Source organism: Emydura macquarii, unplaced genomic scaffold (genome assembly GCF_026122565.2).
Source record: "Emydura macquarii macquarii isolate MOO-44397 ecotype Brisbane River unplaced genomic scaffold, CSIRO-AGI_Emac_v2 contig_431, whole genome shotgun sequence".
Taxonomy (NCBI): Eukaryota; Metazoa; Chordata; order Testudines; family Chelidae; genus Emydura; species Emydura macquarii.
In genome coordinates, this window is record NW_027130568.1 from 2558068 (window position 1) to 2585830 (window position 27763).

Below are 27763 nucleotides of genomic sequence, written 5' to 3' on the forward strand. Positions count from 1 at the left end.
TCATTACCTGACTTCCCTGTCAGAAGGCCCGGGTTAGGGATTGCTTCAGTGCCAGTGAGCAGCAGAAGGGGGCCAGGATCCCTGCCCCAACTGCTAATTCCCCCTGCAAGTTTCTGTGTACACACAGGAGCACCGGAGCAAGGGGGCATGGCCTCCCTCCCTCCTTGACAGACAGGGAGGGACAGCCCGCTACCTTACACATCTGCAAACTGGTCTTCACTGCACTGCGTCGACAGGTGACACCCTCTGGTCGAAGCAGCCTTACTTCTTTCGAGGAGGTGGATTAATGGCATTGACCAGAGAGCATTTCCGGGATCAATTCCCAACTCGCCGGCAGTGTAGACTATTCTTGAAATTAGTTAATTTTCCCCCAACCAATCCTTTCAAAAAAGGATTTCTAAGCACTTTACAAACATTAATGAATGGCCCCAGCACATCATCGTGAGGAAGAGAAGTATGATTATCCTTGTTTTGCAGAGGCACAGAGAAGTTAAGAAACTTGCCCATAGTCTCACAAGTCAGTGGAAATACAAGGATTAGAATGCAGGGGTGAAATCCCGACCCCAAGATTCCCATTAACTTCACTGGAGAATTTTGCTCTTAGGTCTCATGACTCCAAGTGCTCTTATTTAACCACATGACTATGCTTCCTCCCACTTTGGATGCATAAGCATTCAACACCTCTAACAGTGATTAATGCTGTGTAAGATGCTCTTGTTTAAAAGTAAGGCTTTCCATTGTTGATTTATATTTTATGGAAGACATATTTAAGTAAGAACTGCTGTACTGTGAAATTATCTACAATAATATGAAACAAAATCGGAAAAGAATGCAGCAGAAAACAGAAGTATTTACCATTTGTAATAGATCCCAATACTAACATAAATGTAAATCAGATCTTCCTCAAGATTTATTGATGTTCAACCTCAGAAAAAACACTTAAAGTTCATTCAGAGTACTAGATTAAAGTCTATTTATCAAAGGATTGTGACATAGCTACAGAACTCCAACAACTTTAACTGCAGTTTCATTTGCCAGTTAAATTGCAGTGAAGAATATTCATATTTTAATAATTTATTGGCATTTCATGTCAGAGGTGGTTAAATATGCACTGAGACTCATTAAATATCTGAATGTCTAACAGACAGAGCCGTCCCTATGGTATGGTGAATTAGGGCGACCGCCCCAGTCCCCGCACTTTGGGGGACCCCGTGCTCTGCACCAGGACTGGGTGGGAGGTGGGCGGCTGCCGCCAGGGTCCCAGCTTCACCCTGGCCCTGCACCCTCCTAGAGACAGGCCTGTTAACAGATCTATAATGTCAGTAAAGATTTTTACTATGCCATCATTTTTCCTAGAAATGAACAAGTAGTAGTATTACATTTTTACTACAGTTGCCCACAGAGACCTCAAACTAGATGAGTCCCATTGTGCTATGCACTGCACAAACACATCATTAGAGACTGTCCCTGCCCTGAAGACTTTGCAACCTAACCCAACAAAGCAGACAGCGTGTATGGAGGAAACAGAGAGGTGAAGTGACTTGCCTGAGATGGGGGAGGATCCCAGAGCCCAGGCTCCAGCTTGAGCCCAAATGTCTGCACCTCAGTTTTATAACCCTGTAGCTTGAGCCCCGCAAGCCTGGGTCAGCTGACATGGTCTAGCCACAGATGTTTAATTGCTGTGTAGACATGAGGTGAGAGGAGCAAGTGCCCCTACGAGGGTGAAAGCATGTCTGCAGGAGAGTGTTTGGGAGAGAGAGAACCCCTGGGTAGGGGTAGGGAAGAGAAGAGAGACTATCCATCTCTGGGGAAAAGAAAACACTGCTCAACTCCTCAGCGGGAACACTATGAGAATGAGAACCATCAGTTCCCAGTGGATTGGAGGGGGAAGGGGCGGACAGAAGGGTGGAAGAGAAAGAGAATGAGGATTCTTCTATCCTCTGTACTGAAGAGAAATAAAGAATCTCTCTACAAATTCCTTGAGAAAAGTGAACTGAGCTGCTTCCATCCTGAAGAGGGAAGAGACTCAGGATGCACATAGGAGATCTCTGTGTGTATGTTTACACAGCAATTAAACACCCATGGTTGGCTAGGGCTATGGGGCTGAAGGCCTACACACCACTTTTACAGCCCTGCAAGACAGAGTCAGTTGACCCGGAGCAGCCTCGGCCAACACATAGGTCTTTTATTCCAGTGTAAACTTAATATTTAAGGCCTTGGTAGAGCAAAACACTTAAGCTACTGTAAATAGGTACTTAAGTCTTGAGGATTTGAATACATATGTAATTCCTTTTCTATTCAGCAGTACTCATAAATCACAGGTAACTTAAGCAAGTGTTTGTGTTTTGCTGAAGTGGGACCTAAGACTGGGATGGAGGGAGAGGATTTTCCCTTACCAAGTACTAAAACAAGCCAAAAAAGCAGGCAAAGAAGGGGGGAAGGAAAAATGTTAGACAGCTATAAAATAATGAACAATATAAAAACCAGGGGTCACCTGATGAAATTAATAGGCAGCAAGTTTAATACAAACAAGAGGAAGTACTTTTTCACACAGTACACAATTAACCTGTGGAACTCATTGTCATGGGATGTTGTGAAGGCCAAAAGTATAAATCGGTTCAAAAAAATTCCTGGAGGATAGGTTCATCAGTGGCTATTAGCCAAGATGGTTAGGGATGAAACCCCATACTGGGGAAATCCTAAACCTTTGATTGCCAGAAGCCAGGAGGGAAGACAGATTGGGTCTCTCCAGTAGCGCGGTTATGTATAATCCCCCTGAAGATCAACTGGCCACTATCAGAGACAGGATTTTGGGCTAGTTGGACCATTTGTCTGACCCATAATTGTGGTTCTTATATTAAGTGTGTTGTAACAGAATAATAATTAATAAAGTGCATGTCCAAACAGATTAGAATTAATCCTGTCCAATAGTACAATATATTTATTAGGATGATTATGAAATAATTAAAGGCAGGAGAGTGGGTTTTTTTTTTTTTTTTTAAAACCACACTCATTCAAGTGGGGGTGGGGAAATGACCAGAACACACACATGGGTTCCCATTCTGCTTGCAAAGGGCAGTAGGCTGTAGTTAAACCCTATAGCAGGGTCCACACCCCGTCCCCTTTGAGTGACTAGTTTGCTGTTGGCATGAACAGTCACCTGGAGACTGCAATGAGGGATTGCAAGCATCAAGATTCTGTTTGCCTACTGCTCAAGAGCACATGTGTAGTGGTAAACTCACTACATCCTCTCCTCTGCTTGCACACTTAAGGTTGGATTCCTGCCCATTAAAGTCAGTTGAAACAAGAGTCCTGTAGCACCTTAAAGACTAACAAATTTCTGCAGGCATAATGCATCTGACGAAGTGGGTTGCAGCCCACGAAAGCTTATGCCCGCAGAACTGTGTTAGTCTTTAAGGTGCTACAGGACTTTCGTTGTTTTTGCTGTACACAGACTAACACGGCTACCTCTCTGGAACTTTTCAAGTCAGTTGGAGTTTTTCCATTAATTTCAATGGACTCTTGCTCAGTCTCTGAACAATTGTTCCTAGAATCTGGCCCTGGCTCAAGGAATTTCATTTTATCCTTTATTTTTATTGCAATAGCAGAGGGAGGGGTGAGGGGGAAGAGGGAGAAAGAGGAAGTGCCAGAGTAGATTAAATGTTATCATAAGGAAAATGATGCAAGATATTTGTTGGCCACTCTGACAAGTGTGGATTGCAAACACCATAGCAACACCTTGTCTGTGATGAATTACTGTAACCTTTGAAACAAAAATAATTTTTTTCAAACTAAGCCATATTGAAAGTATGTAGAAAAAATTACAACATTTTAACAATTATGGGAAATGATGGTTTTATTTTTGACATTACACATTAGTAGGGTAAACATCTGGGTGTCTAATTTACTGTAATGAACAATTAATGGCTAAAACATAAAACATCCAATAAAAAAATGTTTCTAAGCAAAGAATATTTGGCTTCCAAAGTAGATTAATCATCCTTTAATGTTGCTTCTTTCCATAATTATGATGATGAGCTGTGATCATATTTTGTTTTGTTTTTAACACTTTGGGTATTCATTTTATTTGGTGGTGATGAGCCAAACACTCATAGTCATGTACATCTTTCTTCCAAATAAACTGCCTTATATTTACATAGCTAATTTCTCAGTATTTCTTCTCAATTTAAAGATTAATATATTATTCAAACTTGCTCAATTATGTCAGGGTTTTTTTTAAATCACCAGTCATAAAAGATCCAGAGGGGTATCCATGTTAGTTTGTATACAGCAAAAGCAACGAGAGTCCTCTAGCACTTTAAAGACTAACAAATTTCTGCGGGCATAAGCTTTCATGTATACATTGTGTATACATCATCTGGCGAAGTGGTTTGCAGCCAACAAAAGCTTATGCCTGCAGAAATTTGTTAGTCCTTAAAGTGCTACAGGACTCTCATTGTTGGTTTTTTGTTTTTTGTTTAGTCATAAAAGGTTTTTTCCAGTTAATTGATCAATGAATAGCTGCTCACCTTAAAAGGTGTGGGAAAACAGGCACTATTTTCAAATATATTGTAGCGTGTTGTATATTTGGTCTAAAAAGGAAGTCTACAATATTTTGTTAATATATTAAAGTATTATAATATTGTGTTTAAAGGAAAAATATATTACAATGTATATAATATAAATGCACTGCCATTCCTTTTTAAAAAAATATTATGCTTTGCAATATAAAGTGCTAAGGAGAGTTTGGTTAACTCTTGTTGTTAACATTTCAAATTTCAATAGCCTCCACCCATATTTGAATATTTAAATTTATGTTAAATTGTTTAGAATAATACTTCAAAATCTCAGTACATGAAAGCATGCTACAGCAAGGATTAGGATTTGGGCTAGGCCATAATAAATCACCATTGAATAAGAAGAATAAGTAATTTAAACAAAAAACATACAAGATGTAGATTTCTTTAGAAAGATACCCAATGGATGAGAAGTATATTTTGTCACTTGTGGTCTTCTTTACTATCAGTTTTCAGTTCACACTTACTGAGAGTAATTCTATTCACTTTTATTGACTTACACCATCAGCGTAAATAACTCAGAACAGAATCTGGCTCATATATGCAGGCAGCTATGTATGCAGTTGTATATACAGAAAATAATCTAGACTTTGTAATGAATTCCAGATTGTTAAATATTCCAGAACAGTTTTTATAATCTCAGGGGGCAATTTCACTAGCATTAGATCTAAATAAGTGCAGCTTGACAATTTCAAGATCCCTAACTCATTGAGATGCTATTCCTGTTTTTTTGAAGGTCCAATTCCTCATTGCTTACTTTGACATATTCTTACTGGCTTCAACTTCTTTGCAGGCATTATGACTCAGAGCCACAATTGGCACTGTCCACACTCTTACATGTTTCTGACCTTAAAATCCACAATCTGATCCTAAGAATAAATTCATATTCTGTTTTCAGTAGCTGTTTTGCCTAAGGAGTGTGTACTAACTATAGTACTAGACATAAAATATAAAATAAGGCATCTACCATACATAATATTTACTAACCTGCCATCTTAAACTAGGCCCCAAGAAACTTTGGGTTGACCTAAACAAGGCGTCAGCCAGTCTGATACCAGAGTTGCTAAAACTGATTGACCTAGGCAACTTAAATATTTGTACAAATACTGGCATTTTTAGGTCAGTTTAACTCCTCATGGAACTATATTGGGTGGCTTGTGCCTCCATGTGTAATGCTGGAATGCTCTTGTTTTTGGCATGGGATTGAATCACAGGAACTGCCATTCCAAGATGACCCTCTTCTTTACTGCACCCTGGATTGAACAATGGAGCTCCATAGCTAAAAGCATGAGCTGTTACAGCTTAAGCTAATGAGCCCATGCTTTGTAATAATTTATATTTTCTGTGGACTGAGACAGAGGGCATTGGTAACATAGACTCACAAGTGATTTATCTAGTCCTGATTCTGACAATGACCAGTTCCTGAGAAATAGTGGGTGGGAGGGATGATCATTACTAATTATAAAACAATGCACTAATAGTGAACTTTCGTCCTAATCCCAGACAATCTAAATAGATAGCACATGAGGGAAAGTGGAAAGGGAAGAAACAAGCGAGCAAAGGGATAGGGATCAAGAATCACATCTGGATAAATCCATGATTTTTAAATATAAAGTTTATCCTCCTCTCTTCCCAACCTTCAAATTTCCCTGTACTGATCCACAGCAGCAATGTCCTAACTCTTCCTCATGTCCCTAATCTCCCTGCTCCCAGATACATATCCTCCTCCCACCGTAAATCAGGGTCAAGGATGAATAATTTAGAACAACAAGTATTTTAGGTGTCTGAATGTGTCTCTCTGGCAGCAAAGGAGGGAAACAGGAAGGGGGCTAGTGCATAGTTGTCTTGCATTCCTAAAGTTCTAACAGCTCCAACAGCTGATGCTCTGAAGCTTGATGGGCATCTAGCCCAACCCATCTCTATCACCCAGCAAGTCCTGGAATGCCAGTTTTATCGTGCATTGGATTAAAAAAAGTATTTATTTTTCATCTGTTTTAAATGTGCTGTCTTTTGATATCATTGGGTTACTCCATGTTCTTGTATCAGGAGAAAGCATATTTAGGAGAATCTAATTTTTTTTCTCCTCTACCCCATTCATTATCATGACAACTTTATCATACTCCCTCTTATTTGCCTGATGTCTAAATGAAGGAGTCCTAATCTCTTCATTCTCTCCTCAGACTGAAATCTTCCACACTTTGGATTATTTCCATTGCTCTTTTACACCATTTCTTTTTCCACTGTACCTTCCCATATTCAAAAGCAACTTCCAATCTTGATAACGTCATTCCTTTTCCATTCTTTGCTTTATAGTTGGTTTGCGGAGGACACAAAGGCAATCAGAGATGTGCAAAGAATGAGCTCATCGATGAGCAATGGAAGTTCAGTTCAGGCAGCAACACTCATCTGCCTCTTTAGAGTTGGTCCTTCTGCAGCATCTTTTCCCTACAGTGAAGTAGCAGCATCAGTAGCTGCCTCCTTCTACATCCTCTCACTCCCATTAGTGGTTTATCACTATTCAGGGCAAGAGTTGTGTTGTTTGGCCCAGTTGCAGCAACTCTGCCAATGGGGGAAGAGGGCAGTAGAGAAAGCAGAGAAGCCCTTGAGAAGGTCCTCAAGCAGTATGCCCATATAATTTAATACAGAATATCTTCTTCTTTAAAACCAGCCTATAAAATTTAATAATAGACAATATCATCCCTGATATAAAAATCCACAGATTTTTAAAAAAAACCCTATAGAAAGTTTGTTATGCCAATATTAGAAACCTCAAACATTCAAAAATCATAAATCATAAGAACATAAGAATGGCCATATTGGGTCAGATCAACAGTCCATCTAGCCCAGTATCCTGCCTTATGACGGTAGCCAATGCCAAGTTCTTCAGAGTGAATTACTAGAACAGATAATCATCACATGATCCCCCTCCCTCCATCCATTCCCCATCTCGGGCAAACAGCAATCCTTGCCTATCCTGGCTAATTGCCACTGATAGACCTATCCTCTATTAACATATCTAGTTCTTTTTTGAACCCCATTATAGTCTTGGCCTTCACAACATTCTCTGGCAAGGATTTATACAGGTTGACTGCGCACTGTGTGAAGAAATACTTCCTTTTGTTCTTTTTAAACCTGCTACCTATTAATTTCATTTGGTGACTCCTAGTTCCTGTGTTATGAGGAGTAAATAACACTTCCTTATTTTGTTTCTCCTCACCAGTCATGATTTCATAGGCCTTTATCATATGCCCCCTTAGTTGTCTATTTTCCAAGCTAAAAAGTACCAGTCTTATTAGTCTCTCCTCATATGGAAGCTTTTCCATTCCCCTAATAACTTTTGGTGCCCTTTTATGTACATTTTCCAGTTCTGATATATTGTTTTTGAGATGGGGCATCCAGATCTGCATGCAGTATTCAAGATGTGGGCATACCATGGATTGATAAAGAGGCAATATGATCATTTCTGTCTTATCTATCCCTTTCCTAATGATTCCCAACTTTGTCAGCTTTTTTGACTGCTGCTGCACAATGAATGGATGTTTTCAGAGAAACTATCCACAATGACTCCAAGATCTTTTTTTAGCTAATTTAGACCCCATCATTTTATATGTGTAGTTGGGATTATGTTTTCTAATGTACATTACTTTGCATTTATCAACATTGAATTTCATCTACCACTTTGCTGCCATCCAGTCACCCAGTTTTGTAAGATCCCTTTGTAACTCTTCACAGTCTGCTTTGGACTTAACTATCTTAAGTAGTTTTGTATCATCTGCAGATTTTGCCACCTCACTGTTTACCTGTTTTTCTAGATCATTTATGAATATGTTGGACAGTACTGGTCCCAATATAGATCCCTGGGATCTATTTACCTCTTTTCTTAACCTGTGTTTTCTATCTTTTAACCAGTTACTGATCCAGAAAAGGGCCTTCCCTTTTATCCCATGACTGCTTACTTTGCTTAAAAAGTCTTTGGTGAAGGATCTTGTCAAAGGTTTTCTGAAAATATAAGTACACTATATCCACTGGATCACCCTTGTCCACATACTTGTTGACTCCCGCAAAGAATTCTAGTAGATTTGCGAGGCATGATTTCCCTTTACAAAAACCATGTTGATTCTTACCCAACAAATCGTATTAATCTATGTATCTGATAACTCTGTTCTTTACTATAGTTTCAACCAATTTGCCTGGTACTGAAGTTAGGCTTACTATCCTGTAATTACTGAGATTGCCTCTGGAGCCTTTTTTTAAAAATTGGCATCACATTATCTGTTCTCCAGTCATCTGGTACAGAAGCTGATTAAAATGATAGGTTACGTTCCACAGTTAGTAGTTCTGCAATTTCACATTTGAGTTCCTTCAGATCTCCAAAAATCCGGATGTTGGCTTTAAAAACATAAGAGATTTTCATAAAATAATGTTGAGGTTATCTTTATTTAGCTGCGGGGTTCTGAGTCCTTAGGGTGCACTTGCTTCACATTTCTCAGCTTTTCACTGAAATTGGAATGGCTAGAAACTTTTTTTTTTAAAGAGAGATGAGATTCTCATGTAATAATCTGAATTGAACTACTGGGGTTTGAAGGTTCACATTTCACAAGATTCACAATAAAAATCATGAGCTGGCAGCACTGTCAGGCTGTAATATATTCTACACAATTTAATAGTAACTTATATAGAAACCTACTGATTTCATCCCTAGTAAATTCCAGAGGACTTTTCCACAAAGAATAGAAAGAAAGGCAAAGGAACTGGGATGAGGAAGGCATAAGGGATTATGAGAAAGGAGATGAGGGAAAGAAATAGAGGAAAAAGGTGGGGATAGGAACTGTGGTGAGGGTGGGAATGTAGGCTGAAAGGAGGAAGAGCTATTTAAGGGAGTAAACTGAAAGGAAGCAGAGGGAGAATGAGAGACCAAGATGACTCAGGAATTGATGCTGGGATTCAGAGGAGACCTAGAAAGAGGACAGTGCACAGATAGTGAGGGAAATGAGTATGAAAGAAAAGTTGTGGAGAAGGAATGCATTGAATAGACCTGACTGGCTGGGAAAAGGAGAGCTTGGAGGATAGACTGGACTGGAGAGGAATGGAAGCTTCTGCAGGTTGTGGTGGAAGGGGGCTAAAGGATTAATATGGGCTGGGTATGTTGACTGTGGTCAGAAGAGGTGACAGAAGAGGGAATAGGTGCTCCCCTCCATATCACCCACACAATATCTCTAACATACAGGAACAGCTCTGGCCAGCTGTTAGAACTGGGGAATGCCTAATTTTCATTCTTGGAGATATACTGCAATTGAATTTACATTCCTCAACAAGGGAACCTATCACAGAAGAGTACTAAGGTAGTTATTCCTCATCTTATACAGGAGATAACTCCAAGTCTGAGGTGTTTGGGATCTTGCTTTATTGCAAAAATCCCGATTTGCAGAAAAAGAGATAATCATGCTCAGACTGAACCATTCAGTTAAAAAAGTGCTAACTAAGGGGTGATTGATGTTAAAATTAGAAGAGATAATCCTATTTGAGACTGATAAGAACCCAAATCTTTATCTCCATTGCTGGTAGACAGCTCTGTGTCTGAGAGGATTAACTGAACAATTTCATTTTAACAGCCTAAGTCTGCAAAGTATTCAGTAATATAAGAGTGCACTCTCTCTCTCTCAGAATCCTGCCCAGATAATACGAGGGCATGGAGTCACTTAAGTGCGGGACTTGTGCAGTTAGTGTCACATCTGTCAAGTATCAGTAGCTAAAAACCCTGTCAGAACAGCTAATCCTGAACAAATATCTGTGAGGATTGCATTTCGTCACATTCTGCTAGGTAACATTTTAGGAACAGACATTCTTAAAAAGCAGCTTTAAATATGCCATTTGATGGATTGTCTTTAAGTTACACAGCAAACCCATGGTATACTGAAGAAGGCTCATGGGTCCTTGTTAGAATTCTGCCACCCAAATTAAGGGACAGATTCGGATCCCCTTCCCTGTATACTGCCAAATCACCTCTGCCAGGGATGGTACACTGGGGCTTAAAAAACACTCCTCAAATATCTTATTTTTGCCTTTAAATAGATAAAATCCTCAATAGGTATTTTATTTTAATACTACTACCAGTAAATAATAATAATCCCTAGCTCTTATATAGTACTACTCAAACTAATTTGCATTAGTAGTACAATAGTACTCAGAACCCCAGTCAGGACTGGAGTCTCACTGGAGTATGGAACAATCACATAATAAAAGACAACCCTGTTCCAAAGTGCTTTCAAGCTTATTTAAGATAAGATATGATAAGTGGATGTAACATATGAGAGAGACAGAGAAGAATTGTAATAATAGATACATATGGCTATATACACTAGCTGTGTGCGCAATTCACTGGTTTCAAGACATCAGTTTTGTGTTTATGAAATTATATAAATACAAAATAATATTGGTATTACTATTCCCTACTGGCCACCTTCCATCAGTTGGAAACTCACTATAGGCATCATGGTAGAGTCTTGAAGAGGAATTTGAAGGAGAGGGTAGTAGCTTTATGGACTAGTTCAATGAGAGTGTTCCATGCATATGGCATGGCATGAACGAAAATAGAAGCTGCTTGTAGGAGAAGTGGACACACATTTTTCAGGAAGGATATTCCCAATACCCTCTAAAAAGGTTCCCTCCTTCAGCCCAGCTCACTGTAAACTGTTTAAGTTCAACATGGTTTGCAATATACTCCACGGGCCAGATCTTCAGCTGGTGTGAATGGGCATCACTGCACTGACTGAATGGAGACATCATCTAAAGTCTTTTGGAGATTTGCACCAGCTGGGGTGCTATGTATACCAGCTAAGGACCTGGCCCACATGTTTTTCAAAAACAAACATTTCAGCAAAGTGAACTCGATATATATTTTTGACCAATGATTTTCCTTTCCACTTTGGTTACAGTTAAGAGCAATTTTTGTTCAAATGGGGGGAAAAAAAGATTTCACAATCCCTTGTGATTTTTTTTCCTGAAAAGCATGCCCGTAGGCATGAGGATTTGGTTTGTAATCACTGTCAAAGGAAGACATCTTTGTGTTGAGTCCCTCGTTAAAATGTTGGCTGAAGAATCACTGCAGTAGACTGAGAACTGTTATGATAGTCCAGTCCAATGGAATCCTATGACCATGAACAAGTATGTCCATTACATGGACAAGAATGTGAGATACTGTACACCTTCCTTACATAGATGGGGATTTAAAAAAAAAAAAAAAAAAAAAAAAAAGGACTTAGCCTTGCATTTGGGCACTCTAGGATGTATGGCTGAAATGTGAGATATTAGGAAAGTTGAGGACTATACTTAGTTGTGTGAGAGATTTTTGAAAGAATTGATGCAGAAATGTCTCTTACAGATATAGTCTTGAGTATTAATTCACATGACCTCCATATCTTTAAAACATTCCTCTTGTATTAGACTCATGAAAACCACTGATATGGTTTAACAATTCTTGCTTCTTGACCAGGCAAGCTGAATTTTGCCTGTGGACAACACAGGTTAAGTATTTTGAGAACCAGCATTTGCATATGGGAAATGGACTCTCCACCTCCACTTTGATACCACTGTTCAGAAAAAGTAGAGTAGAGCAGTATTAGAACATTTTTAGTAGGTTTTATCTGAATTATTTGTTACAATTAAGTTATCAGATAAATTTAGTACTTTGTCTCTATCAATCATTTTCAAATTCATCCTGATTTGTACAAATGTTTTTGTTCTCTGTAAGTACTCACCAAAGAGTTTGGAACAATGATTTCCACATCTTCTTGATGGACTGACTGTGAGCTGCTCACTTTGAATATTTGCTATTCATGGTGAGTAATTGGTACATATCAACAGAAGAATGATCGTACTGGATCAGAACATCTACGCTAGTCTTTTGGCACTGTCTGTGACCCGCACCTGATGCTTCATAGGAAGGAAGGTTTCAGAAACACTTCAGTAGGTAATTATGGAATAACCTGCCCTAACTAAATGATTCCTTCTAATCCCAATAGATAAAAGGTAGTTTATGCCCTGAAGCAAGGTTTATATCCCTTCCAAAATTGTTTATTCTTTTAATATTTACTATTAGAACTCAATTATTCATATACATGTTTCTTTTTCATTTTTTTCAATTGATCTCAAGTCATAGTATGATTTTTACTTTCTGATTGGATGACAGAAGTGTTTAAAAGTATTATGAAAAAGTGATAAATAGCAAATATTACTAATAACAATAAGTGAATATTTTTGTCCACATAGTAAAACACATATTTTGCATAAGAGTAAGTGAAACAGATTACACCGATATTTATAATGATAAATAAGTGAAACAGATGTGATTGAACTGAAGAGCCATTCGGAATTCAAACTAATATTTGTAAAACTTATTTTTTTCAATTGATCATTTCTAAAAAGCAAACACAAATCACCAAAATAAATTCATAAATTGCTCAATGGCACCCTTTACCATTTTGTTACTTAGCAGCTCTGTGTTCTTGGGGAACCAGGGCGCAAAACCCCAGCTCTCTCTCTCTGGCTCACCTGAATAACCCCCCACCACCACCCTGCAGCCCATGCTTGAACCAGAAACCGAAGACATTCTCAATATGAAAAGGCAGAAGATACAACTGAAATCCTCCCATCAAGGGTGAGACAACTCCCCATGCCTCATAAGCATCTCAGTTAGCACATGAATGGAGAACAGAAGCCTCATCTACATCGAAGATGGAACACGCACTGAACTCTGGGATTGCTGAAGCAGAGAAGCACTGCATGTTGGGAGATCTATGCTCTTGATGTAAATGAACTAACACCTGTACACATCCAGTTCCGCAGTTATCAGACCATTGATATGCAAAACACTGAAACCTGGTTGCATTGTGAGCTCTCTCTCAAGGAAAGACACCCCTCAGCTCCTTTTGTCCAGGCATTGGTTATCCATAAACAAACCTGAGGTCTACAAAAATCCCCTGTCACAGTTCAAACCTCTGTTCTGATGTTTGGATCCAAACTCTGCATCAGTTCCACTGGAACCTGTCTTCTCTTCCTGTCTGATCGTGTTGGGGGCTCTGCCAGACTCAAAGCACTCCAGACCATAAGCCTTTTCCTGGGAACCTCTGCGCTGCATGTAGTGAGACCGCACCCCTCTTTTTCCCCCAACACACCTTTTTTCTCCCCCCCGCCCCTCTTAGTCCAGGTATAACTTTCTATTTTTGTAATCAAACCTGGGATAGCTTTCTCCAATACTCCAACTGTAATTGTGTAGTATTGTAAATGTTTGATTGTTTTTCTCTCCTGTATGGTATTACTATTAGTATCATAAGTTTTATATACTTAGCAATAAAATAACTGTTGTAATCAAGCTGGTTGCCACTTTCTCTCCCAACTGCATTTACTCCTTTGTGTTCTTGGTCCCTATCTTGCTCTGTAGTAATGCTTCTCTTACCTAAGCCAAAGATCTCTGGAGTGCCCCAAAATTCTATGGGGTTTGCTCATCAAGGGGGTTGTGAGCACATCAAGGGGTGTGTGGCTCAAGTGCTGTTTGGACCCAGCCTGCTCTATTCTGGTGCGTTGCAAAGGGGCATATGAGGGTGGCCACTGAAAGTGTGGTGTCACCAGCCTGCTGAGTTCAGGGACGCATACGGGGTCAGCTGACAGTGCTGATAGCCTGGTCCGCTCAGACGCACTCAGTTAATCTGGAGGGAGGGAGAGGGAGATGGAGAGGGAGAGAGAGAGATTTGAATCTGGTGCTGGAGGAATCCAGCCCTGAAAACCTTAGGTCCTGCAGGATAACTCCATGGGGAGGGGGCTTGTAGCCATATGAACACACAAGTAACACAAGCAGTACATTAGTAGAATCACACCTCCTTCCAGGAAGGTAACCCTAATAAATGAGCATACCCCAAGGTGAAGGGCAAATCTGGTAACAATTTGCAATGACTCAATTTGCAATAGGGCATTTCCCATTCTAAAGGTTATTTCATATACACTGTGATAAAAGTAAATAACAGGATGCGATAAACATCTAATTTTTTATTTACAAAATCTTAGATAAAGATACCATGCAAAGGTTTAGGCTATCATGAAGAAAGCAGGAAGCAGGGATAGGACATGTGATTTTTCTTTCTCTCTAGACAGCTCGATCAATAAGTTCAGAATGTGGCTAACCCTCTCTATTATGGTTCATATAGAGCCTAGAAGAATTCTATTTTAATTGAACTAAAATACTGTATTTGAGAAATTGTATAAGATTAGATTGTAAAATTACTAAAGCTATAAGTAATCAATGGCAGTTGCTCTAGTCTAGTCCAATTCCCGTACCCATCCCTTTTCCCCCAAATAAAGAACTTATTTCTTCTGAGGAAAAAAAAAAGGTAAAGAGAGATTTTTAGAGAGTTTATACAAATTCCTCACTCTTCAAAAGTCTAAAAAAAAAAAACCAAAGACTACACATAACGGAGAAAATAGAGAATTTAGAACAAACTTTTGCAAAATTTGCCAATGGCCAATAGTGCCAATGGCCTGCTTAGTAAAGGAAAAGGAGAGAAAACAATTTGATTTTCATTATCATTAACCAAAGCAAAATACTGATTAGTTAATATTTTAGTCAACCGTCAAACAGCCCTGTTCTATTGCTATAGATGTTTAGCTGGAACTGTTCCACTGACTTCAAATGGGAGGGGGAATAGGCATTGATTTTTTTCAACTATGGGCCCACTGAAGTTAGTAGAAAGTCTTCCTGTTGTGAAATCACTTACTGGTCAGTGTGCCCCCTTGTGTCCAAGCACAGCTCTGTACTGCTTCTGTGTCAGGCACCCCCTGCCGGCATTTGTTCTCCAGGCTCATGGCAATCTACTGTTTCTTCAGACTCATCCTATGGCTGGATTGCTCATAGTCTTTCCCCTCTAGGGGTAGCTAAAGAAGTTCCAACAGAACCAAACATCCAATGACCTTAGGTTAGATCTTCACATCGAGTCCCTGTTTTCTTGGGTATTGATAGTCCTTGGAACATGCACCTCCACATCTGTGGAAGTTGGTATGAGAACCCAGGCCCTTCAGGTTCCAGTCCAGGACCCCTGTCTTTAGGCACCTAAGGACTGCTTCTTAACATCCCCTGCTCCTTCCTTAGGTTGCTCCTACCCCTTGCCTGCTTGGAGGCTTTGGGTGTCTACAGTGCAATTAAACACCTGTGGCTAACCCATGTCAGTTGACTCGGGCTCATGGGGCTCAGGCTGATGGGCTGTAAAACAGCAACATAGACTTCTGTGCTGAGGCTGCAGCCCATGCTCTGGGAACACTTGATGAGGGAGGGTCCCAGAGTCCAGGCTCCAGCCCAAACCCAGACTTCTACATTGCAATTAAACATTCCCACAACGTAAACCCTGTGAGCCAGAGGCAGCTGACAGAGGCCAGCCATAGGTGTTTAATTGCAGTGTAACCATACCCTTCGTTCACTGAGCTGTGCTCTTTGGCTCTCTCCCCCTGGAAGCCTGACTCATTGGGTGAGTTTCTGCCAGTCAGTTACTCGGGAATTTCTTCAGAGTAACTCCCAGCCATTTTTCCCTGCCTCAGCTGTTGCCTTTTATCCCAGCAGCTACCAGACGGCCATTTAGTCGCAGCTGGTGAGATAATTGCTCCATCTATTAATCCTTTTGTGACTGCTACTGTGTGTGGTCTATTCACCCCTTCACACACTCATTGACAACGGTGGGCTTTAGACCAGGCCCTATGTGACCAATCTTGCAACTTTTAGTGACACCAATAGTTCTTATTTATGTGAGTTGTCAGTTAGGGTTCAGTGGGACTACTCCCTTAATAATGGTTGCAAGATCGGTCTCTATATAAAGGAATCACTTCACTGGGCACTGAAATGCAACTGTATTTGACTGAAATAAGAAATGACAGTAACTTTTAATATGACTAAGTATCAGGTGCACACACGGTACCTCATGATCTAATCCTGTTACCACTGAAGTACAGGCAAAACTTTCACTTCACAACAATGTAAGTAGGATCAGGCCATCTGATAGTAAAGCATGTGTGGTTCTGAATCAAAGATGCTTTACAGTGTAAGTTATCATTGTTTAGCCTCATTTAATTGTAATCACATTCAGATTGTTTGCACTCATCCTTTTCCTTCTCTAGTCAATGGGGCCATTCCATTAGTAAGAGGTGCATGGCCAGGCCCTACAGGAAGCTTTTATTTAACCAGAAATGCAATAATCTCTGTAGTAAAATCTGGCAGCTCTTTGAAAGCTCACTTCAGCACTAGTCAACAGATTAAGGCAGTAGTGAGGTTTTCTGCTCTTATATGGCATTCCTGAGTATTTATAAAAGCCATATTAAATATTTTAAATATCTGATCAAACAGGACTTGCTTTGAGTTTTTTTTAAATAGAAATATTCAATTAAACCTTCAGAGGCTTTCAGACTCTCCTGGGACTCTAATTCACTTTCTGTTTCTCTCATTCTGTCTGCAAATTGTATAGATTTCTGTGTTTGTGTTTCTATTAAATTCTGGAGTTGTATTCTTTGTTAATGTGCACCACTACTCCTTGCAAGCTGGGAGAATACTGAGGTGTTCTAATTTGTCTGTGCTGGTAACTTACATGTTCTGGTTGTGGCAAGTGATTGCAAATCAGTTCTCAGGCAATAATAATAAAATATTTCTTAAATAAACAGTTTATAAAAACCTTGTTAGCCCAACTCAAAGCTTGATCCCCTATATGTAGATAGCAGCTGCAAACAGTTTAGTTTTGGCAAACGACAAAATAATGTACTATGATCATCCTTCAGAACGGAGGAGGACATAAGACTTCTATAGCTAGGAGCTAGGGCATGGGCTCTTCAATGTGACATAAGTTCCTAAATCATGTAGGCCTGAATCCTTAAAGGATTCCATTTTCTCTTACCATAGAGGGCAGGAAAAGAGACTATGCTTCAAGCTACAGCATAGCAGATGTAGATTAAATCTAAGCAAAAATGTCCTAACAGTAACAACAATAAGACAATGGAACAGACTGCCTAGGGAGGTTATGGAAGCTACTTCACGGGAGCTGTTCAAAAAGAGGCTGGATCTTCTGGCTCCATCTGTCTTGGAAGGCTTAGACACAACGAATCCTGCAACGAATCTTGGCAGAGGGTTAGACTAGATGACCCATGCAGTCCCTTCTAACACTATGGTTTTACGATTCAAACTCTGAACTTGCACTGCAACATTGAGAAAGCAGGTATTGCATCTGAAGCTAACTGATAAGAGCAGATGTGGATGAATGAAATACATACTAGAAAACATTAGAGGGGGGTTTAGAGAGAGGCAGAGAAGACCAAGAAACGATGGTGGAATACTTTTACTTTGTAAGTGAATATAAGTAAAGATTTCAGGTTAATCCTACTATCTCAATTACCACAGTTAACAAGGTTATTAAAATAATCAGCCCTCTGTAATTTTATTTTATTTGTTGTTTTTTAAGAAAACAAACTTCAACAAGTAGTTTTTGTAATCAGATGCAAATACAAAGACCCCTCCAAAAAACTAGAAATCTAAAATTAGGCTCCTATATCTATAATTAGGCCATTAAATAAGTAGTCCAATTTTCAAAACTGAGCATTGGCAGTTCCCAATGACTTTTGAAAATAAGGCATTTTATTTAGGGTATAAATACAGCCTTAGACATAAATGAGAGTTAGAAGTCTAACCCACATTAACTTTCCACTAGGAGGCAGGGGCCTGATTTTTTAAGGTATTTAGGTGTTTAAATACTCCAAAACATTTTTTTACTTTCTCTTCTAGAGCAAGATTTCTTTAAGATGAGGATGGGATTTCCTAAGCCACCTAAGTGACTTGGAAGCACAAGTCCCATTCATATTCATTTAGGCAATTTTGAAAATCCCCTTAAAGTTTGAATCCTAAATGGGAGATTTTCATAGGTAAAAAATGAAATATAAATATCTTTAGCAATCTGGCCACTAGACCTGCATCTGCATCTTCTGGCACCTAAACATTAAAGAGTAATGGGAGGAGGGAAGAACGGGAAGAACAAAAAGAACAAACTCATGTACTTTTACCTTTTGGAGTCTTTCAGCAGTGCATAGTTTTTGTTATGCTTCTTGACGCTCTCAAGAGGAGCTTTCCTATTGTGACCTATTGGGGCTACACTGCGTTTAATAAAGTGACATACAATAAAAGTAAATGATTCCCTCCACCCCTCAAGTTCTTTTTAATATTGGCAGTCTTCACTTGAGATGTTTAAAAGATTTTATTTTACCAAGTCACTATAGTTCAGGATTTAGATAGTCTTTGTGTGTATGTGAATGCTTTTACTTGCTTGTCATTAAGATTGTGTATTGATACATCTTCAACAATATAAATGGAATGTGAATAACTTGCCTCATAATGCAATGATTCATGTGAGCCATTTACAAACGTAAATATACAAGTTTGAATCCAGGAGGTGCTCAATAATGTAGATATGAAGGTCCAGGTTATAGCATCCTCATTATTACTATCATCTCCCCTCTGAATACCAATGTTCTTGCAACTATTAAGTACTGTGATTTTTTTTTCAAATAGGCTCCTCTCTCTATTTCATCATCTCAGTGATTTACAGAAATATGAGCTGCTCCGTAGTGCATTCATTCTTGTGTGACTAATATTGCCTTAACCAAGAAATGAATGACTTCTGCCTTTTAGTTCATTTCTCTGGGATAATTCTAACTGTGCTGTAAGCTTCCTGATTTTCCACCAGATGGAGATCTTTCACTATTTTACAGATCATTGCTGAACTAATACATTGAAATAGATTCCATCCTTATTAAAATTCTCTGGTATGAGTAAACAGAAGCCTAAAGCACCAAGTGTAATGCAAGATTTCTCTGTTCAAAAAGAAGGAAAGAAATTTCTGCTACAAGTCAGCTCTAATACAGCTCTCTGCTGCAACACCAAAAAGTAAGTTCTGAACTGCTGTCTTAGGGTTCAAATACATTCTTATAACTTCTCCACCTTCATGAAATGAACAGATTTTTTTTAAATCACAGTTATTTGGACTCAGAATTCAATATGTATACATTAGATCACTCTTTACATTTTGTCATCGACAGTGATTTCCAAGCGGTGTGACCAGATCAGATTTCATCCTTCCTCCTGTACAAGAGGAACACCAGCATTCACATGAGGATTAGATTTGGGATCAGAATTAACCCATCATAACATAAGCCTTAACTAGACATTTCCTTTGAATGTGTCTTGATTATGAACCTTCCATTATTACATACTTCTGCAGGTTCTCACTAGCAGGAGGAGTTTTGCGATTTCAAAGTGTGCCACTGAACATATTGTGTGTGCATGCAGGGTTGGGCAATGCACTCTAGCTGCCTAGCAGGGGGACCTTCTGCAAATGAGGGGACATTCCTGACTCAGTGTTCCTCTCCTCCCCAACCCAGGTCCTCAGAGTGCTGGGGTCCAGCTGCCTTCTTCCACCTGCCTAGTGGGGTGAGGCAACACACTCTAGCTGCTTAGCAGTGGACCTGCTGCATGCCTATTTTTAATGCTTCCTGTGTTCTTGTCCATCTGCCACTCCTCCATGGGTCCCACGACATCTTTATTCTGTATCATATCATCTGTCATCCTTCTTCTTTTGTCTCTTTCTCCACTGGTTCCATGTCTTCATCCTTGTTACCCTCACCCCTCTGCCATTCCTACCGGAGTTTCCTGCTCCTGTTTCCCTCTCCATCTCGATCGCCTCTCTGTTCCCACCATCACAAATCCAGATACCAAATCCACACCCTCTTCTTCCTCTTTCCTCTTTACATTTGCCCCAACCATGGGCCTCTCTCCAGCCCCACCCATACCCATCCCTGCCACCATTCCCAGCCTCACACCTACCTCTCTTCTCCCCTGTTCCCTCTCCCTCATTCTTCTGCTGTGTGCAGAATGCCCACACTATCTCTAAAAAGATCATAGCCATCCACAATCTCTTAATATCTTGTTCCCTCCACTCCAGCTCCTGGCTCTCAGAGACCTGGATCCTTTCATTTGAGAATGCCTCTGAGCTAGCCTCTCTTACAGATGCCTCTCCTGTCAGCACCCTCTGCCCTGGAGTAAACCATGGTGGAAGAGTTCAGTTTCTCTCCCATTTCTGCTGCTTCCAACCCACCCTGCCATCCTTTCCCCTCTTTTGAACAGCATTGCATCCAACTCTTCTCTTCCCCTTCATGTTGCTGTCATCTACCATCCACCTAACTCGTCCCCACTAGTCTTTCTCTCTGATTTCAACTCCTCTTTCTCTCTTCCTTTCCTCACAATCTACCACGCTCATCCTCAGTAACTTCAGCTTCCATGAAAATGCCCATTTGCCCTCGTTAGCCACGTTTCCTCACCCTCACATCTTAATTTGACCTGCAACTCTCCCATTCACCAAAAGTGCTGTTAATTTAACTTAGTCATCAACAAGCACTTCTCTCTCTCATCTCTCTGTTGCCCCCCTCTCAAACCCTGTCTTTTGGCCTTTCTGTGTCTTCCAGTTCATCAGCACTGATGACTTCATATCTGTTCTCAGCCCTCTCCTCCCTGCCCTTTCTTATTCTTATATGATTCTTGAGTCTTTCTCCATGGTTCAGTTTCCTCCACCCTTGACTCTTCTGTTCCTCTCTCTCTCATCACATGGTACACCCTGCCAACACCCAACAACTACTTTCTCTGTTCCTGCTGTTGCACTACAAAGCGTCCTTGGTGGAAATCCCATGACCAGGCTGACTTCCCCCACTACAATTTTTTTCTCTTCTCCATTTCTACCATCTTCCTAGCTAAACAACTCTACTTCTCCAACTTAATTAAATCCCATGTCCTCAGTCAAGGCCACCTTTTATCTCACTCCTCAAACCTTCTGCTCCTGCTGCCTGCACTTCTCTCTCTGCACAGGATCTCACCAATTTCTTCTTGAGAAGATGACAAAACACAATGTAGCTTTCTCCCTCCTCCTCTCCCTCATACAATTCTCATCTTCTTCTCCCCGTCACAGACTGAGAAGTTTCTCATCTGCTCTCCACCTGTAAGCCCAGAGTACTTCACAAAATTTCTATCCTGTACACAGCTCTAATGTAAACACTCTTTTCCGGTAGGAGTTCAATCTGCGAGATGTCAGAGACATACCATTTGACTGGAAAATGTATCAATAGCAAAATATAATATATTCCGATAAGAATCTGCAGTCTTTATAGCAGAGCATCAGCTATGGATCTGAGTTTGTAGTGCTGAGGAGTGCTATGTGGGTACTTAAGATTGGCTTCTTTACTCTAATATGTTATAGCCTCAACTTCTGTTGAAAGGCAACTCAGCTACAGCATCTCTAGCGGCAATAGGAAGTAAACTCTGAACCCATCCACTCTGAATTTAATGGTAATACACATGACATAGTTTATTAAATATTATAACCAAACATTTGATATGAAAGTTTATAATAAACAGCACAGATATCATTTAGATATCACTTGACTACTCTACAGAAGATTCTGATTTTAGATACTTACAAAAGACAACCTAAAGGCATGTGACGGGTAATTCCTGTTAGGAAGAAATTATTTCTCTAGATAGATTAACAATGAGTGTCCTAACTCAAGTCATTCAGTCATGCAGATGTACACTGGGTAGATACACATACATATTCAAGACTCATAGTATTTCTGATTCCAACCATGGGAGAAACTGCGTCTGAAACATGGCTGCAGAATAATTTGTCACCCACACAATACAGAGGACTCAGGAGAGGAGATTAACCAGTAAAAACAACATTATTTTCAAATAGTTATTTTAATGTTTTTGTCAATCAACATTTCTTAATGATTAACATGTTATGTTTAAAACCTTGTACTATATCTATGTGTGTATGTTGTATTTATATCTATAAACCACTGGGCTACCCCTATTCCACCCTAAATTGGACAGTGTGCTAGAATAACCTTACTGAGAGATCACACAGCATGTTATTTGCTCTTTATGGGTTTTAACTGACAGAGTCTTGTAAGCTGTGAACAGCAGGAGAAACAGAAACTGTTACCTAAGTACTGAAAAGATAGTGATGCAAAAATGCAGTTATTTTAAGCCTAGATCTTTACTATCTCACCTGCAGACCTTTTGCAAAAATTTAGGGCATCAATGGAGGCCTTCATTTTTAAAAAGCATTCAGAATTCTTTTGATCCATATACTTGATTATTTGATCTATTTTGATCCATATACTTGATCATACTTGATCCATATACACATAATTATTGGTTGCTGTTGCTTCTTTCATAGCTCTATGTTCACCCTTGCATAAAAACACCTTGCATGAAACTTGTTTACTGATTGGCTTGTGGAAGAGCAATGAGCAAAATGAAACCTTGTCCAAAATATTTGGTGGCTCCAGGCCCCTCCATCATTTCAAAGAATAAGGCAATTTTATCATTTAGCTAGTTTTCATTGAAAATATTTAATCAATTTCCCCCCCATGTGTTTTTTGACTAAATGGAAATCTTCCCAAGAAAATTTCCAGTTTTTAGTGGTTATTTCAGGGATTTTGTAAACAAAAATAAAATAAAACCAAAAAACACTAAAAAAAAAAGTTTTCAGTTGTAAAAAACTGAAATGTGGGCAGGATGATTATTAGATAAAATTTGGGGGTTTCTAATGAAAAACCAAAAGTTCCACAAAAAATATTTGAGAGAAATAATTCATCTCTGAAGTTCTTCATAAAAAAATAAAGTACATTTTTGACCAGCTGAATTTTGACTAGCAAAAGAACAGGAGCTAATGTGGACCTCAAAACCCACCCACTTATTCAGTAGCCATACGGCAGTGTGTGTCATCCTGGCAACTTTAGCCAAAGAAGCTATGATGAAACAGCTGAAATGAATTCTGAGTACCCTCAAATATTTATCTCCTTTTATGTATTTTCTGAAGCATAGATTGAGAAATGACCGTAGTGATGAAAATTTAACTGATACATAAATGCCCCATACATTTAAAAGTTGGTGAATGGTTGAAGATACCTCATACTTCTAAACATGGGGCATTCATCAACACATGGGCAGAGCAGTACTCATCAGTTTTTTCTATAAACTTTTTTTGAGAATGAGATTCTACAATCTTTACTCACGTTGAGTAGTACTTTATTACACAAGTAATCCCTGAATCCCTGGCAAGTATTATCTTAGTCTGAGAGTAGTCTCTGTGAGTAAAGTTGCCACAATCTGGACTTTTTTTTTTTTTTAAATGTACTGTAACTCAGGGCAGTATACATCCACTACTTTCAATGAGGGGAAAAATACAGTTCTATTGATGGATTGTTTTTTTGCATTTGCTTTTGTTTACATAAAACAATTTTTAAACTCTGGTAATCTTTATATTTTCAATGTTTGAGAGAAGTATTCACATCACACTTTATAGTTGTATTTTTATCCTGTGTGACCTTACAAAAAACATTTAAAAACATGAATAAAACATAATAGCCTTAAATTCAGATGTTTCAAATATCGCCATTCTATTGCATGTCAGAGAAAAGAAATGCAGCAAGGAAGTGAATCAAAAAAAAAGAAAAAAAAAGAGAAGACACTGTTTAACCAATCATCCAAAGTACCATTAATATGAAGTTATTCATTCCTTGCTATCACAGTAGTAATCATCAATAATCATGTGCATCATATGCTGCCATGGGACTGGTGGTACAATGAATTAAACACTATTTTGTAGACACTTGCTGAGTTAAATAACTGCCCTTTTTGAAATTTTATGTTAGGCTTACTGTGATGAATAATTGCCTTTTGTATCAACCAGGAAAGCTGGCTTTCATTATAAATACAGACAACATTTATAGTTGGTATTTTTAAGAATAATTTACATCTATTTGAAATATGAAAAAAATAGATGAATACAAATATGAAATACAAAAAAAAAATAAGTGAGACAGTTAATAGCTTCTTATTAGTGGGAGAGTAGAGACACTTGTGTGAGAAACAGACGTAGTGCTTTGAATGCTTGCTAACTGAACCTGAATGGGACAGATCCAAGATTCCAATTCTCAGTTTGGCAGAAAAGTGTGGAGAGACCTTTTTGAGGGGACAATGGCTGGTCCTGACTCTCTTTTTAACATTTTTTATTCTGCTTATCTTGTCTCTGTGGATGCTGTTATTGCTGCTGAAGTATTATCTCTCACACTTCAGATAAATGGCCTTGTGCCAAGCTGTCTCTTCTGACTCCTGGGCTCTGAAAGAATAGGTGCATTAGACAGTAGCATCTGAGATCCGATTAGTATGCACAGAACTGAATTGATCACACTGGGCTGTGCACATGACAGTGTTTTCAGTTTTCAACTAGATACAATAGTCTTCACTTTCTGACTTAAACTGTCGCATTTCCTGGATTTGTTTTCTACACCTTGATCCCGTAAGTTGCCCCATGAGTTCAGAATCCTCACTTCAATGGGGCTCCACGTGGCAGGAGTGCTTGGCCCTTGCAGAGCTTCTTACAGGATCAGGACCCAAGTTTGGTTTTGATACAGCAGCATATATCATCTTTCAATCAATGATACTTCCTGACAATGATATATTACTCTGAGAAACTTTTTATCGTTCCAGTCCCTACTTTACTTCTTTTAGTAAAACTATTTTCCTCAGAGTTAATCCGATTAATGAGCATCCCACTAAGCCTCTGTAAGAGCAGACACCAGATAAACAGGTGATATTTGTTTTGCTTATTAGGGTCAAAACATTTCAAGATGTGCACACCATGTCGGCTTTGTGCTGCTCAGCAGGTCTTTAGTGGTCTTTATTGAGACTATCCAAATAACATCAACAGAAAACAAACAAGTGACCTTTCATGTGGTCATTGCTTCTGGTAAGCATATATGGTTGAAGAACTTCAAAATTATTAACTGCTGAACTTGGCTGTGGTGGGCAAAAGGGAAAAAATATGAAACTTTTGCAAAGTTACTTTTCCTTCCTTCGGGCAGAAATCGTACTCTTCATTATGAAGGAGACCAAATCATGCCAGCCATGATCATAATTAGGAATTTTAATTGAGGTCTATGGAACAAAAAATAAGAACACAATGCCCCAACAAATTTTGCCACCAGCTCAGGATCTCAGAATCCAGAGAGATTACAGAGCTATCCTGTTGACATACAGTGTAGGGAAATCAGATACCTATGGTGCATAGATGCATAATTAAAATGTGTTATGGTAGGCATGTTAGATGCATCACTGTAACATACCTGGGTACAATCCAGACTAATGAATAGCTTTGTCATCCCTGCCCTGAAACCTTGAGTGCCTTGCAATGGGAAACAGCCTGCCAGCCTGCAAGCCGCACCTTGAGCATCTGTATGTAACTGCAGCTTGCCCCTTGGGTTATACTCTGGCTCTCTCCTCACCAGCCTTAGTTATACTTCAGGGTGCCCCAACACACCTCCAGCTCTTTGAACTTTCTTTGTTTCTCTTCCTGCCTAATAACTCTGTTTTCTGCTTATATGCAAATTAAGCAGAGCACACATTCCTTTGTTTAGGAGAAACCTGTTTGCCAACCTCAACCACATAACACATAGTTATTAGATTGGAATAGTCAATAGTACTAGCAAAACCCACTAAGCTGCAGTGCATGAAGAAGACCATCTACGGACATATGCTGCAGCCATAAATGAAACTAAATGAACCTTCTTGACAGTCACAACTGAATCCATTCAGAACAAGAACAATTTTGTGCAGTAAAACAGCTAACTGTCTGAGAACACTTAAACCAACACTTAAAAACAAAGCCCTGCTCATTTCAAAGAGCTCCTCCCCTGTTGTGTAGACTAAGTCAACCAAATCAGAGTAAGCCTCACTGAGATAGAGGTAACCACAGCCTATCCAGGAATGAAAGCCAACCAATTTGCTGTGGCGGAATTTAGAGCAATTATCCAATTAGGAGCCCTTGAAGCCCTGAAGAATGTCTCACCGACCCTTCCTGTCCTTCATGGCTGATGAGTCTAGAGAAGAGCATCTGACTCTCCTGATACTGGCATCACCAATGCCTCCTTAAGAAAAGGAAATTACTAGACACTCTAAAGAATATGGTATTCTAGTGAATACAAAAGAATCCTACAGTTACAGGAAAGTGCCTTGTCAATATATAGTTTTTACCCTCATTCTTTTTGAGGTGGTTATAGAGAAGATGACGTCATCTGACGTCTTATAGCAGTTACTCTGTCTGCGTCCTTTAACTTACACATTCAGATTTCATGGCAGAAATATGGCTCAGCTGGCACTTGTATATAACCTTATCCTATGTTTGGACAAGAAATAACCTTTTATACTGACAATGCTGTTTCATTTTAGAGGCTTTGACATTATTCATCATAAGGTGCTGATGACAAACAACAAATGGTGAAGCATTCATCTATATCCACTCTTTCCCATCAGATAGGTCCCAAGCAGTCATGATAGTCACCTGGCTTCTTCTCACCAAGACTCCTATTACAAAGTATCCTGCCAGGCTCTGTAAAACGCTTTGTGGGATACCACAGACTTCAAGATAGCTATGTTGTACTAGGCTAGCGCATTCTCAGCAGGATCCCAGCTATGAAACTGCTGGAGGGAGAAAATCTGATTGAATCTAACCCTGGCAGCATCAAATCCAAAGTGCAGAACACACCTTTTTTGATAAACCTTTCAAAGGAATGATGCTCATAAATGAAATATCCTTCAGTGCATAAATTCACACACTCTTTGGAAATGGGAAGAGAAAACACCATTCGTTCTCAATGTGTTCTTCTTTTTCTGTTTCTTCATAATTTTGTTTAGCACTAAGGTACCAAAGTGATAGGGGTCTTATAAATACCATAAGGTGGACAGACAGATTGAATCTCAAATTGCACCACATCACATTCTATTTGTATTAGTGAAATGCAAAGATGCCTTTTAAAATCCCTTTTATATTACTCACAAAACATTATAACATCAATGGAAAGCCTCCCAGGGAGTACGTGTTGTGTAGTAAGGTATTATATAGGATAATCTGCTCCTTTAAGGCACCTTCATTTCTCTTCACTCTCTATTTTGATAGTTACATGGTTCTGTTTATATAATTCCTCTCTATATTCTTCTTGCTATATTCTAGTCTGTTTGAGGTAAGTAGTTTAAGAAAGAAAGGAAAACAACAGTGCTAACA